The following is an 8,874-nucleotide window of genomic DNA, read 5'->3' as shown; positions in this document are numbered from 1 at the left end:
GATTGGAGGGTCATCCTTCTTTGATTTGCTGCATTAATACTAATTTTTTTTAGTGATATATAATTTTAAATGAATCGCATTGTTCTGGCTACTTAACAACATCGCTGTTGCTTATTTACACTGATGAAATCTCTAACTTTCATTCATAGGAAAATTTCAGATTCAGCTATCATTTCATCACATGCTTAGGAAAATGGAAACTTAGTCCAGGGTATCCTCTAAGTGCTAATGCAGCCTTTATCTCAACCATTTGCAATAGAGGTATATTTTCAAGTTAAAAAATTTTCAAAAGACTTTCAAAAATTACTCTGTACTTAATTTTGAGTGTGAAAATAGTGTAACAAAATAAAATAAAAATTTTTGTATGGTTTCCGTCCTCTAACTTCTGATTAGAAAGTTGTTGCTCTGTATATCCAGAGGCCAACAGAAAAAATTCAATATTTCTAAGCGCAATATTCACTGAGATATTATATTTCAAATTCAGAGGAAAAGTTAGGAAAGGATAACATAAATGAGGGAAAGGAGCATTGTCCACTAGTTTTTGCTGTTCTTTCCTCCAATTTTTGAATTCAAAATATCTTAGCAAATATTGCACTTAGAAACATGGAATTTTTTCTCTTGGCTTCAGGAGAGACAGGACAACAAGTTTTGAAATTAGAAGACAAAGGGGACAGTGTAAAAATTTTAATTTCTTATTTTGAGACACACTGTATTTTATCTTAAAGCTGGTACAGGGTAATTTTTGAAAATTTTTCAAATTGAAATCATACCTCTAGGATGGACAGTTGATGATATAAAGGCTGTGCTAACGTTTACAGGATATCCTGTATATTGATACTCTATAATTCAATGTTCGAACATACGTGGATTCAAAGGTAATAAATAAATAATAACAGTGGACCGAATATCATGCAGTCAGTCACTTTATATAACACATGTATATCAACAGTTACATCAAATCTACATAAATAAAGCTTTCACAGAATAATTTTTTTTTTGTCATCGAAAGTTTTGCTTCGAACATGCACGTGTACATAATATTCACAGGGTTGCATTTATGTTTTCTTCACGATATTGCATATTCCACTGGGAGCGGGAGGTTAAAAAACTCTGCAGCATATTTTGAAGCTTCTAAAAAATATTCCATGTTAAATAAACACTAAAATTGTATCACATACAAAGAAACATCAATCGCTACACGTAAGAGAGACTTTTTCACAAAAAATTAAATCAATAAATAAGCGAGACAAAGAAAAAAAGACAAAACATTCAATTAATCACTGGAATAAAAGTTGTATTTTTCTCTTTCAAAGAAACAAGTACACATGTGTGTCGCTGGATTAGAAATACTCCAAAATGAAGCTCGTTTGAAATTGATATATGTCAATAAGTATTTCGAAGGCCATGTCATATATTCGAGGTCCAGACCAAAAAATCTGTCTGGAAAAAAATTCCCTCTGAAAATTGTTAACGGAGAAGACAAAAAAGTATCTTCTCATTCGGATCAAAATCTGCTGAATCGAAAGATTTATCAAGTCATCTTGCGCAAATGAAACTTATCACTCTTTTGCCGCCATTGCTAGTATACTACTTTATTGCACACCAAGTTTGGTCATATATCGCCATACAGCAATTTCCAACCAGTGGAGTTGGGTGAAAATTGAAGGCGCTATCTATTGGTGGTCACCCCAGGCTCAGTAGGTAGGGAACTTGTTTCTGATGTTTTTGTCCGGATTCGAACTCATGGACCTTGACAGTGTAACCTCCAGCAAGGGCGTAGCCGGGGGGGGGGGACTTGGGGGTCTGGTCCCCCCCCCCCGAAATATGAGAAAATGACCGAAAAAAGGGAAAAAGATGGCCAAATCCATTGTTCTGTCACTGTGGTCCCCCCCCCCGAACGAAATTTCTGGCTACGCCCCTGACCTCCAAGACGAGTATCTTACCACTGCGCCACTCGGTGGCTATATATTTTTGAAGACTTAAATACAGAACACTTAATTTTTGAAGACTTAAATACAGAAGACTTAATTTTTGAAGATTAAATGCTGGTATACTGGTATTAAAGTCTGTTGAAAAGATTTTGAGCTGTTCGGCCATTGTGCATGAGTGCAATAATTCCATGTTTCATACACACAGCTGATAGCCATCTTCAGAAGTTGTGATGAAATAGTATGATCACGACTGTCAAGAGCACCATGTCCCTCAGGCCAAGTAATCTTTCTGAGACCCTACTAAACAAATTTACATACATACTCGCAAATTTCAACTAAATCTCATTCTTGTGAGCCCTGGGTGGGGCCCATGCATTAAGACGACACAGGGTACCATGTCTGACTTATTGTGTTAGAACAGTGTTTCTCTACCTATGGTCTGTGTCACCATCACAGACCATAGGTGGTCCAAAGGCAGACTTGATTGCGGAATTCTAAAAAAATTATTCAATTAATGTAATTGATATTGTTAATATTCTTATAGGTTCAAATAAAAAAAATTCTTCTTAAACCATATCTCATCTAGAAAAATACAGGATATCACTGATTGAAGCCAAAAAATTTCCATTTTTGACACATTTGCTCATTTTGCTACTAAAATTGTTAATCAGCTGCTAATAAATCACTATAAACTGACATGTATTTCACAAAAAAGAAGAAAAACATTCATCATAACTGGGTGACCATAATTCATTGAGGAAAATACAGAAAATTTGGGATCCTGAATACGGCAAAATACAGGATTACACACTATCAATCATAAATGGATACACAGGCTCCTCGAATGGGGAAGACCAAATTACTGGAAGTGTGTATGTCCACCTCATGCCAATGCAATTTTTTACTGAATGGAGGGGGGTTGCCCATTCCTCGTATTCACTTGTGCTACCAACTGAAACAAAAATGTAGCCATAATTGGCAAAATCACTGATTATTGCTAAAATTCCTACAAAATTACCAATGAGTGGGGGTTTAAAAAGTATTGGAAATCGTATAGAATTGGGATGTAATTCACAGAAAAAAATTGACAGATAAATGAGATGATTATTTATCACACACACACACAATTAAAGTCATAATTATCATAATACAAGTATAATTCATAGATTTTGAAAACTACTTTTTTTTTATTCTTGGTTTTAGTAAAGATCATAGTTATAAAAATTAAAATAAGCTTCATCGAAAAAAAAAAAAAAGGGGGCAATACTGATAAAGTCAGAACGGATAAAAACATGGGAAAATACGAGAATGCCCTGTAAAATATGGGACACATGGTTACACTAACAACTGCTGTAAATAAGTGGTCTGTCAAAACAGGGTGCAAACGTTGAGATTTTGAGCTCGTGCACAACAGCCTGAAATCTTTCCACGATTTAAGAATCCAAAATCCATTTTTTTACAGGGAAAACTGTTGTAGTGATTGGTACATGTTTCACACATTCACTCCTGCTTATACAAGGTAACAACATTCATCCAAAAAGGAATGGATGAGTTCTCTTCCCTCATACTTATTGCCTGAAAATCTCAAAAATTATTTCAGGATCACGTGTTTCAGTTATACTCTCAAAATATTACATTTCTAAAAAATTTCATTTATTGCATTTAGCATAATTTTTTTTAAATTTCTTATTGCATTTAGCATAATAATAACAGCTGAGAGAACACATAAAATCACAAAAAAAATAAAAGTGACACGAATACCCATCCTTGGCGGATACGAGGCATGTAGTATTACGTCACCTGGCAGCGAAAAAGTGTTAATATTGCTTTGATCACTATATACAATGAATTGTAAGTAAAGAATCATTCAAATTTAATGCACAGCGATATGTAAAGAAAGAGTTAGGAGAAAAAATGAAAGTTCAAGTTTTCGAAGGTATACATGCATTTTCTAACAGACTACTGATGATGATATTTTATATATAAATGACATTGTTTAATAGGATTGCATGTACAGGTTGTAATTGCACAAAGATAAAATCGACAAGATTTATCTGGTAATGAACACAAACAAAAATAGCTTTCCAAGAACCATATTTTGACTTTGCAAAAAAGGGTTTATACGGTGTGGAAATTTATACTGGAGAAACAGAATTTTCAGAAGTTACTAGAAGGCTCAGGGCTGCAAGTAGATGCCTGGTCAGCCAAGGCAAGCAAATATTTTGCCCCCCATGTAACGTTGAAGGAGAGTTTATAGGGTGAAATTTGCACTTTCCTGGTCCAGTTCTTGGAGCACCAGACCCACCTGTTTCCCTGTAGTTGCAGCCCTGAGAAGGCTTACGCTGTCTTCACGCAGACTGGTTTCTGTTACCAAATCCTATCTCTGCTGCATTCTTAGTGTCATTTTGCATTGCCGCTTTACAGTTTTATGGGATGCCAAAATGCTCTGAAGGAAAAAGCACAATGACCCAAGTGGACAACAGTAGGTAAATTTGTTATAAAGATGAATAGTAACATCTGACGTCATACAATGTGACACGTAAAAGTCTATTTTTGTCCTCTGAGAGCTTCAGGGTGGTTATAATTAAAGTGACCTTACTCAGACTAATGTAGAGCCCGTTATGGTTAACACATTCTGCTGAAAAACTTGGTTTATATACATTACATGGACCAGAAAGAAAACTGCAATAAAAAGTAACAATTCAAATTTTGACAACTGAGTGAAAAGTGGCGCATAAGGAAGATGAAACTCAAAGTGGAAACAAAATTTTGTCCTGGTCTAGAGTACGCCTTACGGTTTTGGAGACCCTATCTTCAGAAGAATATAGACTTAGTTGAAGGGGGTGCAAAGAACAGCCCCTAGAGCATTGGCAGGTATGCAAGGCTTGAGGTATGAAGAAAGACTTGATTTGTTGAATATGTTTTCTTTGGAACAACATAGGCGTCATGGAGATATGATTGAAGATCTTCAAGGAGATCGATTTGATGGATCATGAAATATTGATATACACAGCCTTTCAAATGCTTCGACTTGGGGACATCAGTTTCAATTAGTTAGGAAGTTTTTCTCCAATAGCGTTGTAAATGCATGGAGTAACTTACCTCCTGATGCTGTGAATTCCCCCACGATAGGCACCTTCAAGAGGGGATATAATAAGATGGGTGGAAGTAATCAAGAAGCTATTCATATTTAAAGAATGACAACCATATTTCTTTCTCTTTCTTTATCACATTTACCAATGTAAACTGCATTCCAGTAAAGTGATAATTTTTTAGTACTCATTAAATTTGCCGACGATGCTTGGATACTATGCATAATCGACAGTAAAAAAGATTAATTAAGGGAAAATTACCAAACTGCTAGATGTTTATGCATAATAACCAAATTTATCACATTTACCGTAGCATATATACCAAATTCTGTCAGAATATGTCATAGAGCAAAACTTCCTCAAATGCTATAAAGACTCCACTCTGGCAATGTTCAGCTGAGAGAAATACATTCAGACAAATGACAAAAAAACTGCTCAGTGCTTCAATGAGAGAGTTAATGGATATCATTACCATTCCATAGTTATCATTAAGAAATTGATTAATGTGATTAGGCTAACATAGTCATTCACTTCACAAACATATATACCGCTAAACATATATAATAACCACACCCACTTGCTACATATTGCATTAAATACACTTCAAAATACTTGTCCATCAGTTTAAAAAAAAAACACAAGATGCTTTAGCATAAAAAATAATAAAACGTCAATAAAGAAATAAATAGTTACAAAAAATAAATAAATAAATGCAAAGAAGTGTGTTCCACAATACAGCATCACCACCAACAAGAAAAACTAAGCTCGTGCTGCATTATTATCACAAGCAAATTTTAATACCTCATTTCTTAAAAAGTACTCTGGCAAGTAAAATAATTAAATACAGTTTAACCCTAATTTAACGAGATGGAACAGACTTCCCTTATTCTATAAATCAAGGGAAAAATTATTAAATCTGAGTTGAGATGAACACAATTATGTAATTGAGCTTAGAATTTCAGTTTGTAGTGCCACCATGAAAACATTATCAAAATATAGTAAAACCTTGAAAACGTAATTAAACGTACGCAAATTATTCAGTCCCAGTCATTCCTAGCTGCTTTAAATAAAATTAAACTAATCTTTTGCACAATTTTATATTTGAAATTCAAGTTCTTAAAATCATTGATTATTTTGCCTTATACCAGTCCTTTATTCATACAAGAGATCATTAGACTGAGATCAACAGTTTAAAGCCAGATTATAAATGGCTATGCTTCCACTGGGATTGTACGTTGAACAGGAAATTGGTTTTCTAACCTCACTCAATTACTGGACAGCTACCAGAAAACATCCACCCAATACTCACTTGATAATGTTTTTGCATAATCATACTAATACAGACAAGATAGGATTCAAGAAATTTGTGAGCTGTTTCTCATTCTCTTGTTTTGCAGATTCCATCATAATTGTTTTATTTCAAAATTTGCTATTGCACTTAATTTGTTACAGTTAATTTATTTTATCATCACCTCATCTTATCAGACACATTTAAGGCATTTCCACCGAGTAAGGTCAACATCAAATTGAGATTTGCTAAAACATGTCTGCTTGCAAGACTATAATTTGGAAGTAACTTTAAATCAGAAGTGTACAGGAAAGCCATGCAGGCTACAACCAGAATGGCAAGTTTGGGCAATGATCATAGGAAGATACAGAGGGAGAACTATTTATTTCCCCCACTTTTCCATTTAATAAGAAATAAGTATAATTGGCATAGGCGTGAGGGTGGAGGTGGACAATGACCTACCATCCCCTTCACTATACACCCAGAATGCACAACCTATAGTCCACATGGCAAATGCTTGGCCTGCAAGAGGTTCCCATCCCCACGGGGGAAGTTTTCTTAAAGAAAAACATAAATACACACACCATAATCGGTACACCAGTTTCGGCCCTCCAGCTGTAATCATACCACACATCTGGCTCGTAGACTGAAAACGTTATGCACCCTTGCTATTTACATATACACATTATGACATGAATGTCGCTCTTCACTTGTTAATACAAGATATACGGAAGACTGGATGTTGTGAAGATATTTGTTATTTCAGATGTTGATTTTTTAAGGAAGGAAAAAAAAAAAAAAAAAAACTCATCTCTGCCTCTACCGGGAGAGGCAGAGATGAGTTTTTTCCTTCCTTAAAAAATCAACATCTGAAATAACAAATATCTTCACAACATCCAGTCTTCCGTATATCTTGTATATACACATTAGATTATCACTCCCTTCCTCCTATTAAAGAGCTTATATCTGCTAATGGAAATGATTAGATAAGAACATTAGTCTACAATTGGAGGGTAGAGGGCAGTAAAATTAGTACAGTCAAACCTCGTTAATGAGCCACTCTTGGGAGCGCAAAAATATGACTTAGCAAGCGGAGTGACTCGTTAAGCGGAGTAACACATAGCTGTGCCAATTCCTGCCTGAGAATAATTGGGGCTTCCAAAAAATGGCCTGGTAAGCAGAGTAACGTGTTAACCGGGTGACGCACTAACAAGGTTTGACTGTATAGCCTACAGGTGAAAAAACGATGAATCTGCTTCTGGCATAAATGATTATGAAACATAAGCATGACTGATATAGTCATGCTTATGTTTTGTAATTAACCCTACACTTTGTTGAATAAAGCTGCTTTCTCTTCGGATTCACTCTGTCAACAACAATTTCTCAAGATTTTACTGTATTTAAAATAAAAAAAAGAAACAAAAATACTTAAAAGTCTGCAGATTATCTGCATCAAAAACACACACAGAATATATATATAATCACAGCACAGTATCACAAAAGCATACTAAATAAACACAAAGACGTGTTCATCTGTTCCAAGCAACATACTTAAAATACACTGACTCACATAACTGGTCCATGATCAAGACATTAAGCAATGTACATAAGACAATCGAACAGGAAACGCGCAAGGATCATAAGGAAAATTATATCAATTCAGTGATTTTTTGTTTTAATTCTACATGTTATTGATGATCATCATTTTCTGGAGAAATAATGATCATTCTTTTACAATTGTTACATCTTAAAACCGGTGCCTTCAACCGCTGACACATGCATTCTTAATTTTCAATAGCAATCCAACAAAAAATAAATAAATATAACTGCTATAAAACAGATATAATAAACACTAAACAGACAGAAAACCAACGTTTCACCAGATTAAATTTATAATGCACCAACGTCAATTTAGATAAAACACCATATGATGGAAGAAAAATACATTAGACTCGATAATCTGGCAGTGAGCCAGTCCAGCCATCTAGTAATCCATGTTTTTAGGCGGGTTTTCTTCGACGGGAAAACATGTGACTGCATGCGTGTGCGCAGAAGTTTATATTATTTAAATTAGTTTTTCAATTAACTTCTAGTAATCTGGCATACCATGGTCTGATATGTGCTGGATTAGCAAGAGTGTACTGTAGGCTATATATTTTTTGTTTATCTGAATGAGCATTTTTGTATCTAAAGAAATTAAATACAAAACTTACTGGTGTCCATCCGGGATTAATCAGTTTTTTCTCTCCTATTGAGAATCTCCTATCCTAACAATGAATGAAAAACTTTTTTACATCCATATTGTCAAAAAAGTTAATATTAAATTAATTCATTTACTTGAGTTCAACATGTACCTTATTTCTGTTGTGAAAAATTCATTTTTTTTCTTCTGAATACTCAGAGATATTTGTTATCGATTTTAATAGATGACCTGAAAATTTTGGAAGAAAACAATGCTCATTAGATTCATACACTGTAATTTCTCATAACACAGCAGTGGCTTATACAGCTTCAAAAATTGATTTCGACTTTTATGGCACAAATTCAAGCACCTATTCAATAG

At 34.4% G+C, this 8,874-nt stretch overlaps 1 long non-coding RNA gene across 1 annotated transcript; it reads right to left on the bottom strand.

The window, feature by feature from the left end:
• Window positions 1-907: 907 nt before the first annotated feature.
• LOC149084371 (uncharacterized) lies at window positions 908-7,056 on the bottom strand. The gene is made up of 2 exons (XR_016192968.1): window positions 1,924-7,056; window positions 908-1,763 (listed from the first exon to the last, which is right to left on the bottom strand). It is a non-coding gene; the product is annotated as an uncharacterized LOC149084371 (long non-coding RNA).
• Between the last annotated feature and the right edge of the window lie 1,818 nt (window positions 7,057-8,874).

Source organism: Pholcus phalangioides, unplaced genomic scaffold, assembly GCF_987345545.1.
Source record: "Pholcus phalangioides strain wild (caught in Gottingen) unplaced genomic scaffold, Ppha-v1.0 ptg000008l_1, whole genome shotgun sequence".
NCBI classification, from domain to species: domain Eukaryota; kingdom Metazoa; phylum Arthropoda; class Arachnida; order Araneae; family Pholcidae; genus Pholcus; species Pholcus phalangioides.
The sequence above is the reverse complement of the archived record's forward strand: the minus strand, read 5'-3'. Positions and strand labels throughout refer to the sequence as shown.